Source organism: Ranitomeya variabilis, chromosome 6, assembly GCF_051348905.1.
Source record: "Ranitomeya variabilis isolate aRanVar5 chromosome 6, aRanVar5.hap1, whole genome shotgun sequence".
Classification (NCBI taxonomy): domain Eukaryota; kingdom Metazoa; phylum Chordata; class Amphibia; order Anura; family Dendrobatidae; genus Ranitomeya; species Ranitomeya variabilis.
The window spans coordinates 441,980,432-441,998,257 of record NC_135237.1 but is presented as its reverse complement, the minus strand read 5'-3'; the positions used below and the strand labels follow the sequence as shown (position 1 = coordinate 441,998,257).

The 17,826-nt window shown below is 43.9% G+C and overlaps 1 protein-coding gene across 1 annotated transcript in view; it reads left to right on the top strand.

The window, feature by feature from the left end:
• CCDC178 (coiled-coil domain containing 178) overlaps nt 1-17,826 on the top strand; it is a 732,453-nt gene that overhangs the window by 253,439 nt on the left and 461,188 nt on the right. The gene's annotated exons all lie outside the window — the stretch shown is intronic.

Sequence of the window (17,826 nt, the reverse complement as noted above, 5' to 3'; positions counted from 1 at the left end):
CGGAAAAAAAAGCAACATGTTCATTAAAAATGCGGAATTGCGGGGATTCCGCACACCTAGGGGTCCATTGATCTGCTTACTTCCCGCACGGGGCTGTGCACACCATGCGGGAAGTAAGCAGATTATGTGCGGTTGGTACCCAGGGTGGAGGAGAGGAAACTCTCCTCCACGCACTGGGCACCATATAAGTGGTCAAAAAATAAGAAATAAAATAAAAAACAGTCCTATACTCACCCTCGATGTCCAGCGCAGTGTTCCCGCCTCACCGCTGCACGCTGGCTGGTTCCTGTAGCTGGTGTGCGGAGAAGGACCTTGCCGAATGACGTCACTGTCCTGTGATTGGTCGAGACCGCTCACGTGACCGTGACGTCATGGAAGGCCCTGCGCGCACACATCAGCTATAGGAATGGACGCCGGTGAGGAGATCTGATGTCTGCGGGTGAGTATAAGCATTTTTTTTATTTTTTTTATTATTTTTAAACGTTCTATCTTTTACTATAGATGCTGCAAAAGCAGCATCTATAGTAACAAGTTGGTCACACTTGTCAAACGCTATGTTTGACAAGTGTGACCAACTTGTCAGTCAGTTTTCCAAGCGATGCTACAGATCGCTTGGAAAACTTTAGCATTCTGCAAGCTAATTACGCTTGCAGAATGTTAAAAAAACGCAAAAAAAACGGAAAAAAAACGCAAAAAAAAAAATGCGGATTTCTTGCAGAAAATTTCCGGTTTTCTTCAGGAAATTTCTGCAAGAAATCCTGAACGTGTGCACATACCCTAAGGGTGAGTGGCTCAGTAGGGGGCCACACCACCAAATGCACAATACAAAAAAAATGGAGAGGTAAATTAAAAGATGTAAGGTCCATCCATGAGGCCACCTTGTAGTGGTTTTAATGGCTTTAACGCTTTATGAGAAAAAAAAAGTTAACTTAAGCACTTCATGTTTTTACGTGCATAGCAATAGTGGAGTGTATGCATTCATTTATCATGGTGTGCTGACAGATAGTGAATAGATATATATTGTAGGGTTCATGCTCTCGGGTAGCCACTTGGATACATGTGACACAGGGTTTTATATCAAAACAGCAAGTAGTTTACTGTCCATCATAAACTTTACAGCTCCAAAATGAGAACAGCGCTTTAGTATCAATAGATAACATTAACAGCCCTTTTCTTCAGGAAGAATAAAACAACAGAAAGATAGCAACCTCACGATCCTCAGTATTCCAAGCAGCAGCCGACACTTGTATTAAACATGTTCACCAAACAAACACGCTCCAGCACACTTCACTTTGCAGAGCAGACTAAAAAGCAGCTCTGCCTATCTTCAGTCTTAACACTCTCCAAACTACTGAGCTAACCCAGCTGCCATTAATAAGCCTGTAAGGCTACTTTCACACTAGCGTCGTACTCGGCCCGTCGCAGTGCGTCGGGCCGACGTACCGACGCTAGCAGTGAATGCGCCGCACAACGGGGCAGCGGATGCTGTTTTTCCACGCATCCACTGCCCCAATGTGAGGTGCAGGGAGGAGGGGGCGGAGTTCTGGCCGCGCATGCGCGGTCGGAAAAGACGTTCCCGACGTAGCAAAAAATGTTGCAAGCAACGTTTTTTGCTGCCGACGGTCCGCCACAACACGACGCAACCGTCACACGACGGTTGCGACGTGTGTCAATGCGTCTCAATGCGTCGCTAATGTTAGTCTATGGAGAAAAAACGCATCCTGCAAGCACTTTTGCAGGATGCGTTTTTTCGCCAAAGCGACGCATTGCGACGTATGCAGAAAAACGCTCGTATGAAAGTACCCTAAGCCCCGGACTGGATCATAGGATCAACTTTTCCCTAGCAAGTTCTTTTGGTCACTCCAAAAAGCTGGGCCCCAAAGCTACAGCATGCTTGTGCACCTGCATACTACAAGGTGGAAAACCTGTCAGTCTAGGGGAGAAGGGTAGCAAGAAGCTGCTGGAGACCTACCTCGTGAACTATTCTTACTAGTACATTTTTCCTGTCCAGCATTTAAAAGTCTGTTTCCCCTGCAGTGTCACAGCTTTTGAGAGTAAAACATACATCGCTACAATAAGACAGCCTAACTATGAGTCAGGCAGTGCATAATTTGGTCAGTATAAATATGCTGTTGGGTTCCCTTTAAGATCCCAATTTTTCACCAGTACATAAGGGAAAATTAAATTTCTTTATACACTGTGTTCCAAATTATTATGCACAAAGAGTTTAGGAGTGATAAGGTTAGAATTTTTTTGTTTGTCTTTTAAACTCATTGATGGTGATGTGTGTCAGGGCTCTTTATATCACTGAAAGCAATTGCAGATACCTGTGCAAATTAGTTTGGCAGGTGTGTCCAAATAAAGGCAAGACTACTTAAGAAGGCTGTTCCACATTATTAAGCAGCCTACATTTTTTGCCAAAATGGGAAAGAAAAAGGATGTGTCGGCTGCTGAGAAGCAACAAACTGTGGAGTATTTAGGTCAAGGCATGACTACAATCAACATTGCCAAGACACTTCATCGTGATCATCGCACAATCAAGAAGTATGTAGCTGATTCCCAGCACACACGTGTGCGTGCTGATAAGGAAAATTTGAGGACTCTTTCCAACAGGCAATTGCGTAAGGTTAAAAGAGCAGCTGCAAAAATGCCTTGTCATAGCAGCAGACAAGTTTTTGAAGCTGCTGGTGCCTCCAACGTCCCCAGAACAACAAGATGCAGGGTCCTTCAGAGGTTTGCAGCTGTGCGTAAGCCATCCTGTCGACCACCTCTATCCACTGCAGACAAGCAGAAACGGCTCCAGTGGGCCAAACGATACATGAAGACTGACTTCCAAACTGTTTTGTTCACCAATGAGTGCCGTGCAACGCTCGATGGTCCAGATGGATGGAGTGGAGGATGGCTGGTTGATGGACACCCCATGAAAACACGGCTAAGGCGCCAACAAGGAGGAGGTGGAGTAATGTTTTGGGCTGGAATCATGGGGAGAGAGATTGTCGGCCCCTTTATGATCCCTGAAGGGGTAAAGATGAACTCCATAATCTATGTGGTGTTTCTAAAACAACACTTCCTGCCATGGTTCAAGAGGAAGAACCGTGCTTTCCGCAGCAAGATCATTTTCATGCATGATAATGCACCGTCTCATGCTGCAAAAAACACATCTGCATCTCTGGCTGCTATGGGCATAAAAGAGGACAATCTTATGGTGTGGCCACCATCTTCCCCTGACCTCAACCCCATTGAGAACCTCTGGAGCATCATCAAAAGGAGTGTCTATGATGGTGGGAGGCAGTTCACATCTAAGCAACAGCTCTGGGAGGTTATTCTGTCCACATGCAAAACAATTGAAGCAGAAACCATCCAAAAACTGACAAATTCAATGGGCGAGAACGTTCAGAAGCTTCTTTCGAACAAGGGGTCCTATGTGCACATGTAGCATCACATAGAATAAAGTTTTCACTTGAAAACTGTTTGATTTCATTTTGTAATAAGCTGATAATGCTTATAACTTCACAACTGACCATTTTTTGTTCAAAAAAATAAAAAAAAAGGTTGAAAACTCTGCTGTGCATAATGATTGGGAACATGCATTTTGAGTGTTTATTTTTTTTTTTAAATATACTGTTTTTATAGGCAGTTTGTTCCAAAACATTGCAATTATACTAGAATAGTAGATGACTGGAAAATAACAATGACTGCAATTCAGATAGGTAATTTAGAGAAAATATGAGGAAATATTATTTGCATAATAATTTGGAACACAGTGTAAATAGGATATCTATTTCTTAGAAGTTGTGTTTCTGTTTTCTAACAACTTAGGAAAAGTAGGTTTAGAATCTTAAGATGAACTAATCTTATATGAACTTATTTTCGGACCGTGACGCTGCAAAATCTTCTTCACATTTCATATTTAAAAATATTGGACGCATTTTGATGCATTTGTAATATAATTACAATGGAACCCTTCAAAGATACGCTGAACTAATGTGAAGTCGGAAATAAAAGAAATGTCTTGGAAAACATAGCTGTTGCATCAGTCTCTTTTCCTCCGCGGGCGGTGTGCTCTCAGTACACCCCATTCAGGTTTTCATTTTGCGCTAATCTCCTCAAAAGCAAAATACAAAAAGAAATGAGGTGGCCTATTTTTATTCATTAAAGTGCTATCATCTCCTAGTGAGCTTCTAGCCTTACAGCTGTAGGTACACAGGCAACTTCGGAGGTACTGAGCTAGCACAGGCAAAATGTCTGTGACTTACAGCTGGATGGCGATGATCTCTTTATTAGGCTACCGTGGCTTTGTGTGGGACTTATGGGTTGGCTTTGGAAGTACACGTTCCGCATGCTATACTATATAAACATTATTTTGCTTATGGTTAGTTCTGTCTGCATTGCTATTTCAATATCTTTTGAGCAAGATATGCTTCATTTTCATTTTATTTCCTTGGACAAAGATGCCTTTGCCGGTATGCTTGAGAAGAAATAAAGACAAGGAAAGCAATTACTACCATTTTGGATCATTGAGCCATCATGCTGTGCTCTGTCAGCACTGCCTGGGTTTTCCTGTAGGCATGTACGCTACGTTATGATAATCCTGTTGTAACCAGTGGTGATTATTATTGGCATGGCTGTAAAGTGTACAGGGATCTAATAAAGTAAAACCTAGACATGACCTAATTGGGTCAGGAGTCTCTTGGACGTTATAAAACATCATTTGAGTTTACTTTTTCTTTTTTACAATTGCCTTAGTTATTTTTGGAGAATTTACAAAGAGGGCTCTTTGGCCGATACATGTAAGCATTATGCCATTATTCATATGTACCGTGACATTTTTAGATATCTTTTTTCTTCTTAATGCATTCAGGTGTGTAAATGTATCAGAAAACATTTCAGAACTTTGTTTGGCTGAGCATAATTATATTATTATGTCAGAAGTCCTCAATTCCTTCCAGCCTGACAAGAGATACAATTTGGAATTACTAATGGAATGGAGGGAATGTTGATCTCAGCTGTATCTTAGTGGCAGGAAACACTTAAAGGTTATTCTCCAAATTGTTAATTATTTTATATCCATAGTATAGAGGATAACTAAATAATTGCTGGTGACACCTAGCAATCCAGAAAACAGAACCCTGGATCTGCAGAGCCTTGTCTTTAATGCCAGGTCAATCGGAGAAATCTGTACCCTTTTTGGTCATGTCCGTGAGTGGTTTGACAATGGAAGAGAAGTTCCAGATAAACTTCTGATAATATTTAGCAAGCCTCAGAAAGCGTTGTTGGGCTTTAAGTTTTTACGGAAGGTCCAATTCCAATATTGCGCGGATCTTCTCAGCATCCATCCGGAAACCTGAAGCCGACACCAGATAAACTAGGAATTGTACCTCCTGAAAAGCAACATACATTTCTCAAGCTTAGCGTACAGTTTATTATCTCGCAATACCTGTAGTACCTGTCTGACGTGTCCCTGATGTGCCCCAAAATCAAGTGAGTACATTAAAATGCCGTCGAGGTATACCACCACAAATTTGTCCATCAGATGCCAGAAGATATAATTGATATATGATATATATGATATTGATATATGAGAACTGACACCCTGCAGCAATGACCACGATCGGTGCTAGCACTGCCTGCAAGAGTTTAACCCCTCTGATGCAGCTGTCAATACCGTCTCCGTTTCCTTCGGCACAACACGATTGCGATTACGTTGTGCCGATGGTCTGCTTTGTGACCCTGGGCCAAAAGATGAACTGCGGGGTCACCCAGTGACAGTGACCTGTAAGCTCTTGCTCTGTGCTAATGTCCTGCAATGCAAAAGCACTGCAGATTATTAGATCAGCGACCAGAGCAGGAAAAGTTGATGTCCCATATTGGAACAGGGTAAAAAAGTAGAAAAAAGTTATTACAAATTGTAAAAATAGTGAAAAAAAAATCACAAAATAAAGAACAAAAACCCAACCTATAAAACTGTCCCACTAGTTAACTCCTTCAGTGAACAGCATAAAAAAAATAAAAAACGAGGCAAAAAACTATGCTTTATCATCAAAAGTTATAGCTCTCAGACTAATTTGATGCAAAAATAATATTTTTTTTCTATAGAATAGTTTTAATTGTGTAAAAGCACAAAATCATTAAAAAAAAATATATAAATGTGGTGTCGCTGTAATGGTACTGACCTGCAGAACAAAGCTGCCTTATCAATTTTACCACACTCAAAACGGCATAAAAAAATTTAAAAAAATTCCTTAATTGCTGTTTTTTGTTCATTCTGTCTCCCAAAAATGAGAATAGAAAGCAATCAAAAAATGTTGTTTGCTTAAAAATGGTACCAATAAAAACGTGAAATCATCCCAAAACCCCAAAACAAACAAAAACTCACTTGACTTTGTCGGATGAAAAACTTATAGCTCTCAAAATAAAAAATGTCTTTTCGTGTGTGACAGCTACCAAACATAAAAAAGGATATAAATCTGGTATCTCCATAATTGCACCGACCCAAAGAAGAAAGCATAATCAGTTATACAGGACAAAGAACGGCGTAAAAAAATAAATAAAACCAATTCTTCACCTGCTGTTGATTTTTTCATTCTGCCTCCCAAAGATTGCAGTAAGGCTTGGCTTATTTATCCAGCATACTACGCTGACTGCTTACATCGGGGTTTCCGTGTAAATCTCTGAAATACGTTATTCAGACGGAACCGATAATGGAAGCTTCCCTATAATAAGGCAGATGGAGGTTCTGTGGACATCGTCTGACCTGTGATCTGCCAGTTTCCATCTTTTTAGGAGTGCAATAAAGCGCTGTTGGCCACAGTTTTGTGCACTTCTGAAAAGAAGGACACCTCTGAACAGAGACCAGATGTAGTCCAGAATACCTCTCCTGCCTAATTATAGTAAATGGATTCCTTGGGGGTTTCATCTGAATCATGTCACTCGAATATTTAGATGGATACCCTGATAAAAGTGCTCATCATAAAGCGCTGGCTAAATGTGATCCCAAACGTTATGTAAAATGTTCCCAATAAGAGTTTCAATTCAATCCACAAAAAAGTCACCACTCAGGTCCGTACTCTGGTAATGGAAATATAGGGGCTTCCATGTTACTGATAGTACAAAGGCTCTGGAAAAGTGCTATGGCTTCTTGCCCACCTAGCAAATTCTGTGCTCCCAAGTCCATATGCCCACTCCCTTCTGAGCCTCAGTGTGCCTAAACCACATTTAGCTTCTACATGTTTGGCATTTCCATAGCGATGACAGTTTGCCTAATTTATAGGTGCATGACTCTAGAAGCATTAGCTGTGCACAGGGGTGGATTAAGGGTAGCCAGGGCCCCGGGCTGTTCAGACACTGTGGGCCCCCCCCGGTCATGTGACGGGGGTCATGTGACGGGGTCATGTGATGGGGGTCATGTGACGGGGGTCATGTGATACCCGAACCAGATTATTCCGGAAAAATGGCCGGGCCCTACTCTACTGTAACCTATTAAATATTTGTTGAAATCTGCAATACAATTTAGGTATATTTTGACCAATAATATCACATACAAGGAACAAATACCACCGCACCGTGACCAGACCACAAATTACAACCACAGTGATCGAATAATATCACATACAAGGAACAAATACCACCGCGCTATGACCAGATCACATATTACCACCACTTGGTAACCAAATAGCACATTCAAGGGACAAATACCACAACATTTCCAGACCAAATATTACCACCACATAGTGACGGAATACTACAATACTGATTAGTAATTAAAAAAAAACCAAAAACAATACTATCACCATAAGTGCCAGTATTCACAGGAGATCTGTACTTAGTATGCAGTGTCTGTGTAGAGGTAATACAGAGATCACTGGTGGTGACATTATACACAGGAGCTCTGTATATAATGTATAGGTAATACAGTGATCACTGGTGACATTGTACACAGGACCTCTGTATATAGTATACAGTGTATAGTGTCAGTGTATAGGTAACACACTGACTCACCAGTGACGTCTCTGGGTGAAGTCCTCCATCTTTCATCCAGCACAGACCGCCATCATTTCTTCCAGCCAGGACTCATTTCTGCAGGAAATAACACAGTTATCTAGAGCTCGCAGAACACATTACTTAATTTTTCACAACTTCTACATTACACCACATGGAGAAAAAAAGGCGATATAGTGTCACTCTGCACAGTAACAGGACCGCCCCCCCTCCCATTTAAAACAGTGTACTCAATAAATAAAATAAATACATCACTGCAGTAATAATATCCCTTAATTAGCCCCTATGGTAATAATAATATTCCCCACCCTGGCCCCGTGTGTCTCATTCCTGGCTCCAGCCATATGTTCTCCCATCCTGCACTCATGAGTATCCATTCTACACCATATGATCTCCCCATCCTGCCCCATCTGTCTCCATCGTATCCATCCTGCCCCATGATCCAATCCTGCCCCATGTCTTTCATTCTGCCCCGTGTCTCCAATCATGCCACGTGTCTACATTCTGCCCATACCTCCAGTCATGCGCCCAGTGTGTCCAGCAATCTGCCCCAGAGTGTCCAGCATATTACCCCCAGTGTGTCCAGCATATTACCCCCAGTGTGTCCAGCATTGCCCCAGTGTGTCCAGCAATCTGCCCCAGTGTGTCCAGCATATTACCACTAGTGTGTCCAGCAATCTGCCCCAGTGTGTCCAATTGTCCAGCATTGCCCACAGTGTGTCCAGCATTGCCCCAGTGTCTCCACACATTGCCCCAGGGTCTCCAGCATTGCCCCCAGACAGTGTGTTCAACAATATGCCCCAGTATGTCCAGCATATTGCCCCAGAGTATCCAGCATTGCCCCAGAGTATCCAGCATTGCCCCCAGTGTGTCCAGCAATCTGCCCCAGTGTCTCCAGCAATCTGCCCCAGTGTCTCCAGCATTGCCCCAGTGTCTCCAGCATTGCCCCCAGTGTATCCAGCAATGTGCCCCAGTGTCTCCAGCATTGCCCCAGTGTCTCCAGCAATCTGCCCCAGTGTCTCCAGCAATCTGCCCCCTGTGTCTCCAGCAATCTGCCCCCAGTGTCTGCAGCAATCTGCCCCAGTGTCTCCAGCATTGCCCCCAGTGTCTACAGCAATGTGCCCCAGTGTCTCCAGCATTGCCCCAGTGTCTCCAGCAATCTGCCCCCAGTGTCTCCAGCAATCTGCCCCCAGTGTCTCCAGCATTGCCCCCAAGTGTCCAGCAATCTGCCCCAGTGTCTCCAGCATTGCCCCAGAGTCTCCAGCATTGCCCCCAGTGCGTCCAGCAATCTGCCCCAGTGTCTCCAGCATTGCCCCAATGTCTCCAGCATTGCCCCAGTGCCTCCAGCATTGCCCCCAGTGCCTCCAGCATTGCCCCCAGTGCCTCCAGCATTGCCGTTCGCAAAAAAAAAAAAAAAAAGGGTTCTCCTCACCTTACCAGCGCTCCAGCGGCGAGCAGCTCCCTCCAGCAGCGCACACTCGCCGGCGACTGACAATGACGTCAGACGCCGGCGACGTGTGCGCTGCGGCCGACTTCAGCTGCCAGCCTCCAATTGGCTGGCGGCTGTTGTTAACCGCCGCAGCGCCGGAAGGGGCCTGGTGAGCAGATGAGAAGGGGCCCGATGCCGGCCCCCTCTCTCTGCCCACCGGGTCCGGGGGCACATAAATGCCGGCGGCGGCGGGCATTCACAGTACTCGGGCGGTCAATCTGTGCGGTAGCCCAGGGCCCCCCCACACCACTGGGCCCTGGGCTACCGCCCATATTGACCCTCTTATAATCCGCCCCTGGCTGTGCACTACAATGTACTGGGAACTACAACATACTGGTGACTACTACGTGCTGGGCACTATAATGGCAATTTGGATTTTCACTCAGCAACATCCACTACTGCTTGTTTCTGGAGACAAAATTATCACTACAACTGTAGATAAATTCACAAAGGGGTATCATTTCCTAAATGGGGTCACTTGAGGGGGGATTCTGCTCTTTTAGTACTCAGAGAACGCAAACAAGTCTAGGAAAAATCTGCTCTCCAAATAGCATGCCGTACCTCCCCAGTCTTGCCATATGGCTAAGCAATACTGTACAACCACATATGGGGTATTTCTACATTCAGCAGAAGTTGTGGGAGCAATTTTGATGCAAGTTTTACCCATTTGACTGTGCAAATGTAAAATCTGGGGCTAAAACAAAATTTTGGTGGTAAAAATTGTTATTTTTTCTTCACTACCCTATGGCATACAATTTTGTGACACACCTGTGGTGTCAATATGACCACTGAACCCCTAGATGAATTAATTGAGAAGTGTATTTTGTAAATGGGTTCTGCTGTTCTGGCACCTCAGGAGCTCTACCAATGTGAAATGGCACCCTCAAACCAGTCTGGCAAAATCTGAACTCCAAGATGGCGCTTCTTCCCATCTGAGCTTTGCACTGTGCCACAAAAGTAGTTTTTAACCACATATGGGGCATCAGTTTGCTCAGGATAAAATGCAAAGCAAAGTTTGAGGTCCATTTTCTCCTGATATTCTTGTTAAAATTAATTTCGAGCCAAACATTTTTGTTTGAAAAATAATTTTCTTTCATTTTTAAAGATCAACGTTGTAAAATTCTGTGAAGCACATGTAGGTTCAAGGTGCCTACCACACATTTAGATAAATTCCTTGATGTGTCTACTTTCCAAAATGGGGTCACTTGTCTGGGGTTTCCACTGTTTAGGCACATCAGGGGCTCTCCAAATGCGACATGACAATCCACAAACCATTCCATTAAAGTCTACATCACTCCTTCCTTTCTGAGCCTAGCCGTGAAACCAAACAGTAGTTCTCCTCCACATATTAGGTATCGATGTAATCATGAGAAATTGCATAACAAACTTTATGGTGCATTTTCTCCTGTTATCCTTGTGAAAATAAAAAAAATTGAGGTAAATAAACATTTTTGTGGAAAAATTAGATTTTTTTAATTTTTACAGCTCAGTGTTATAAACTTCTGTGAAGCACCTCACCTGGGGGTTCAAGGTGTTCGCCTTGATGCATGTAGATACATTCCGTGAGGGGTATAGTTTCAAAAATGGGGTCACTTGTGAGGGGTTCCCACTGTTTAGGCACATCAAGGGCTCACCAAACGCTACAAGGCGTCTGCTAATGATTCCAGCAAATTTTGCATTAAAAAAGTCAAATGGCGCTCCTTCCTTTCCGAGCTCTGTTGTGCTCCCAAACAGTAGTTTTCCTCTAGATATTAGGTATTGGTGTACTCAGGACATTTGTGCAGCAATTTATGAAGTCCATTTTCTTCTGTTACTCTTGTGAAAATAAAAAAATTGGAGCTAAAAGAACATTTTTGTGGAAAACTTCTGTGATGCACCTAGGAGTTCAAAGTGCCCACAACACATTTATATAAGATCCTTGAGGGGTCTAGTTTCCAAAATGGGGTCACTTATGGGGTGTTCCACTCTTTTGGCACATTAGGGACTCTCCAAATGCGACATTGCATCTGCTAATGATTCCAGCAAATTATGCATTCGAAAAGTCAAATAGTGCTGCTCCTTTCCTTCTGGAAAGCCCAAACAGTAGTTTTCACCCACATATGGGGTATCGACAAACTAAGGAGAAATTGCACAACAAATTGTAAGGTGCATTTTATCATGTCACTCTTGTGAAAATAAAAAAATGGGGCTAAAAGAGCATCATAAAGTCAAATGGCACTTTTCCTTTCTGAGCCCTGCTTTGCACCCAAACAGTAGTTTTCCATCACATATGGGGTATCAGCGTGCTCAGGACAAAATTTACCCCAAAATTCATTATGCAATTTCTTCTATTACCCTTGTGAAAATCAAAAATTGGGGTCTAAAGTAGCATAAAAATGTTAAATGTTATTGTTTTCCTTCCACCATGCTGCTGTTCCTGTGAAGCATTGGAAAGATTAATAAACTTCTTGAATGTGGTTTTGAACACCTTGGGGGATGCAGTACCTAGAATAGTGTAACTTTTGGGTATTTTCTATCCTATAGACCCCTCAAAGTCACTTAAAATATGATGTGGTCCTTAACCCCTTTACGACCTTGGACATCTAGGTACGTCCAATGTCACCTCCCCCTGTTTGCTGGGATGAGCCCGGGATGAGCCCGCAACTTTTCTCGCACATGTCAGCTGATTTAATCAGCCGAAGTCCCCATAACAGCTGTGGGTGAAGTAGCAAACAGCCCGCAGCTGTTACCATGTTAAATGCCACTGTCAACCTCTGACAGCGTATTTAACATGATCGTGCCAGAAGCGCATCCCAAACCCCATTCGTCGACTCCTCTGTCACATGACAGTGAGTTGCCAATGTGTCTGCAAGAGACCCCCTGTGGTTGTCATTGATGGATAACTATGAGCGCCACCCAGTGGCTGACGATCATATCAAGTGAGCATTTGTGCTACACAGATCACAAGTGATCAGCAGATCGCAACTTCTAGTCTCCCATGGAGACTATTGAAGCTAGCAAAAAGTAAAAAAAAATGTTTTTAAACATATAAAAAATAAAAAAATCTAAAAGTTTAAATGACCCCCCTTTCAAAATAGTAACAAAAATGCATATATTTGGTATTGTCACGATGCCTGATCTATCTATATATATATGAGGCATCATGATTACTCGCTAATCCCGCCCCTTGCACAGTAGCTCTGCCCCCCACATCACCACACATAATCCCGCCCCCCACCCCATTATTACACACAATCCCGCCCCCACCACATTACCACACACACAATCCCTCCCCCCACCACATTACCACACACAATCCCGCCCCCACCCAATTACCACACATAATCCCGCCCCCCCACCACATTACCACACATAATCCCGCCCCCCCACCACATTACCACACATAATCCCGCCCCCCACACCATTACCACACACAATCCTGCCCCCCACCCCATTATTACACACAATCCCGCCCCCCACCACATTACCACACACAATCCCGCCCCCACCTCATTAGCACACACAATCCCGCCCCCCCACCTCATTAGCACACACAATCCCACCCCCCCACCACATTACCACACACAATACCGCCCCCCCACCTCATTAGCACACACAATTCCGCCCCCCACCACATTACCACACACAATCCTGCCCCCACCACATTACCACACACAATCCTGCCCCCACCACATTACCACACACAATCCCTCCCCCCACCACATTACCACACATAATCCCACCCCCCCACCACATTACCACACATAATCCCACCCCCCCACCACATTACCACACATAATCCTGCCCCCTACCACATTACCACACATAATCCCGCCCCCCCACCACATTACCACACATAATCCTGCCCCACCACATTACCACACATAATCCCGCCCCCACCACATTACCACACATAATCCTGCCCCCCACCACATTACCACAGATAATCCCGCCCCCTGAACAGTAGCTCCGCCCCCACCCTATCACCACACATAATCCCGCCCCCCCATCACATCACCACACATAATCCCGCCCCCTGCACAGTAGCTCCTCCCCCACCCCATCACCACACATAATCCCACACCCCCACCACATTACCACACATAATCTCGCCCCCCCACCACATTACCACACATAATCCCACCCCCCACATTACCACACGAGGCTCCGTCCCCACACATTACCACACGAGGCTCCATCCCCCCACATTACCACACGAGGCTCCGTACCCACACATTACCACACGAGGCTCTGTACCCACACATTACCACACGAGGCTCCGTCCCCACACATTACCACACGAGGCTCCATCCCCCCACATTACCACACGAGGCTCCGTACCCACACATTACCACACGAGGCTCCGTCCTCACACATTACCACACGAGGCTCCGTCCCCACACATTACCATACGAGGCTCTGTCCCCACACATTACCATACGAGGCTCCGTCCCCACACATTACCACACGAGGCTCCGTCCCCACACATTACCATACGAGACTCCGTCCCTCCACATTTCCACACGAGACTCTTTCCCCACACATTACCACACGAGGCTCCGTCCTCACACATTATCACACGAGGCTCCGTCCTCACACATTACCACACGAGGCTGCATCCCCACACATTACCATACAAGGCTCCGTCCCTCCACATTACCACATGAGGCTCCGTCCCCACACATTACCACACAAGGCTCCGTCCCTCCACATTACCACACAAGGCTGCGTCCCCACACATTACCACACGAATCCAGTTTGCTTTTGATTTTACACTGTGAATAAAATGTATTAGTATTATTCTGATTTTTAATTATTATTATTGTTATTAACTTCATTTTAAGTTAATTTACCACCTTCATAAGCGCTATTGAATGTTGTCATTATTTACTTTAGTTTAATCACTAGCAGCGTTAATTAGATAGCAATGAGCATGCCGAGCGTTAGCTGGCTGGAAACAGCTAGTTGATATATAAAAAGAATTAAACTGATCGATAAACAGCGTATTGAGAAAAAAAATCATTAAGCCAGAATTACCGTATATACTCGAGTATAAGCCGAGATTTTCAGCCCAAATTTTTGGGCTGAAAGTGCCCCCTCGGCTTATACTCGAGTCACGGTCGGCGGGTGAGGGGGAGAGGGCGCTGAGGCATACTTACCTAGTCCCGGCGTTCCTGGCGCTCCCCCTGCCCGTCCCACGGTCTCCGGGTGCAGCAGCTCTTCCCCTGTTCAGCGGTCACATGGGACCGCTCATTAGAGAAATGAATAGGCGGCTCCACCTCCCATAGGGGAGGTGACCGCTGATAGAGGAAGAGGCTGCGGCACCGAAGACCAGCTGTCCGGGGGAAGGAGCGGGACGCCGGGAGCAGGTAAGTATTACATATTCACCTGTCCTCGTTCCACACGCCGGGCGCTGTCTCCATCTTCCCGGCGTCTCTCTCTCCACACTGACTGTGCAGGTCAGAGGGCGCGATGACGCATATAGTGTGCGCGCCGCCCTCTGCCTGATCAGTCAGTGCGGAGAGACGCCGGGAAGATGGCGCCGAGGAGCTGCAAGCAAGAGAGGTGAGTGTGTGTTTTATTATTTTTATTGCAGCAGCAGCACAGCTATGGGGCAATAATGGACGGTGCAGAGCACTATATGGCACAGCTATGGGGCAATAATGGACGGTGCAGAGCACTATATGGCACAGCTATGGGGCAACAATGGTGCAGAGCACTATATGGCACAGCTATGGGGCAATAATGGTGCAGAGCACTATATGGCACAGCTATGGGGCAATAATGGTGCAGAGCACTATATGGCACAGCTATGGGGCAATAATGGTGCAGAGCACTGTATGGCACAGCTATGGGGCAATAATGGACGGTGCAGAGCACTGTATGGCACAGCTATGGGGCAATAATGGTGCAGAGCACTGTATGGCACAGCTATGGGGCAATAATGGTGCAGAGCACTGTATGGCACAGCTATGGGGCAATAATGGACGGTGCAGAGCACTATATGGCACAGCTATGGGGCAATAATGGTGCAGAGCACTGTATGGCACAGCTATGGGGCAATAATGGTGCAGAGCACTATATGGCACAGCTATGGGGCAATAATGAATGGTGCAGAGCACTATATGGCACAGCTATGGGGCAATAATGGTGCAGAGCACTATATGGCACAGCTATGGGGCAATTATGAACGGTGCAGAGCACTATATGGCACAGCTATGGGGCCATAATGAACGGTATGGAGCATCTATTTTTATTTTTGAAATTCACCGGTAGCTGCTGCATTTTCCACCCTAGGCTTATACTCGAGTCAATACGTTTTCCCAGTTTTTTGTGGCAAAATTAGGGGGGTCGGCTTATACTCGGGTCGGCTTACACTCGAGTATATAAGGTACGTTTTTTTGGTCACCGCAACACTGCATTAAAATGCAATAAAGGCTGATCAAAAGATCATATCTACACCAAAATTGTATCAATAAAAAACATCAGCTCAGCACGAAAAAAATAAGCTCTCACCCAGCCCCAGATCACAAAAATACTACGGGTCTCGGAAAATGACGATTTTTTTTTTTTTCCCACAAACTTTGGATTCTTTTTTCACCACCTAAATGAAAAAGAACCTAGACATGTTTGGTATCTACAAACTGGTAATGACCTGAAGATTCATAATGGCAGCTTTAACTTTTAGAGTACATGGTTGAAAAAAAAGCAATTGTGGAACTGCACTTTTTTTTTGCAATTTCATCGTACTTTGAATGTTTTCCGGTTTTACAGTAGACTATATGGTAAAACCAATGGTGTTGTTCTATAGTACAACTTGGTCTGCAAAAAACAAGCCCTTACATGGCCATATTGACAGAAAAATAAAAAAACTTATGGCTCTGGGAAGAAGGGAGCAAAAAATGGAAACTCAAAAACAGAAAAATCCAAGGTGGTGAAGGGGTTAAAAAATATTTTTGTAAAAATTTTTTTGTAAAAATGAGAAATCACTTGTCCACTTTTCACCCTTCTAAGTTTGTAAAAAAAAATTGTGCTGATGTAAACTAGACATGTGGGAAATTATTTATTAACTATTTTATCTGACATAACTCTCTGATTTAAGGGTATAAAAATTAAAAGTTAAAAATTGCTAAATTTTAATTTTTTTTGCCAAATTTCCATAAATAAATGCAAGTCATATTGAATACATTTTTACCACTGACATGAAGTACAATGTGTCACAAAAAAAATCTCAAAATCAGTGGAATCCGTTCCTGAGTAGTGATGAGCGAATATACTCATTATTCGAGATTTCCCGAGCACGCTCAGGTGACCTCCGAGTATTTTTTAGTGCTCGGAGATTTAGTTTTTATTGCCGCAGCTGAATGATTTACATCTGTTAGCCAGCATAAGTACATGTGGGGGTTGCCTTGTTGCTAGGGAATCCCCACATGTTCTTATGCTGGCTAACAGATGTAAATCATTCAACTGCGGCAATAAAAACTAAATCTCCGAGCACTAAAAAATACTCAGAGGTCACCTGAGCGTGCTCGGGAAATCTCAAGTAATGAGTATATTCGCTCATCACTATTCCTGAGTTATTACCACATAAAGTGACAGTGGTCAGAATTGTAAATTTTGGCTTTTTCATGAAAGTGAAAACAGGCTCCAAGGTGAAGGGGTTAAACCAAACTGTAATGAGCAGAAGGGGATAAGGGTCTCGGATGGTAGTCCAATTTAAGTCATGAAAACCCAGACAAGGTAAGAAATACGTTCTTTATGAAGGATCCCAATGTGAAAGCCAAAATTATGTACCACCTGTGTGAAATACCAATGACTAAGAGGCGCAGAATCAATAGAAAATATGGGGATGGGTTTTGCCTGAACTCTACAAGACAAGCCATGAAAAATACCAAAATACAAACTCAAAAAGCAGAAATATCCAATTTCAGCCAGAAGCATCCGCATCATTGCTTCTCCATCAATATTATCTAATCAAATAAAGACTAGTGGACAAATACATATAGTTATAACAAAATGAGTAACTAGTACCCACAGACCACTATACCATAGATCTCATAAAATCAATAAAGTTTATTGAAAACAGTTTAAAAAGGATTATACACAATACTATATGAGTTATTTCCAAAGAGGATAAATCAACATCCCAGATACAGCGGAAATACCATACCCAACCACGTTATTTTAAAGGTTTAAGACACAATATATAATTGAAAACCAATCTCATATACAGTTCCACAAAAACATCCTTTAAGGTAGTAGTACAAATATTGTTCCCGGATGATGAGAATTCAGTATAAGAGTAGTTTCAACATGTTAGAAATCAATGCTTACCCATGGTTGTGTGCCACTGCCTAGGA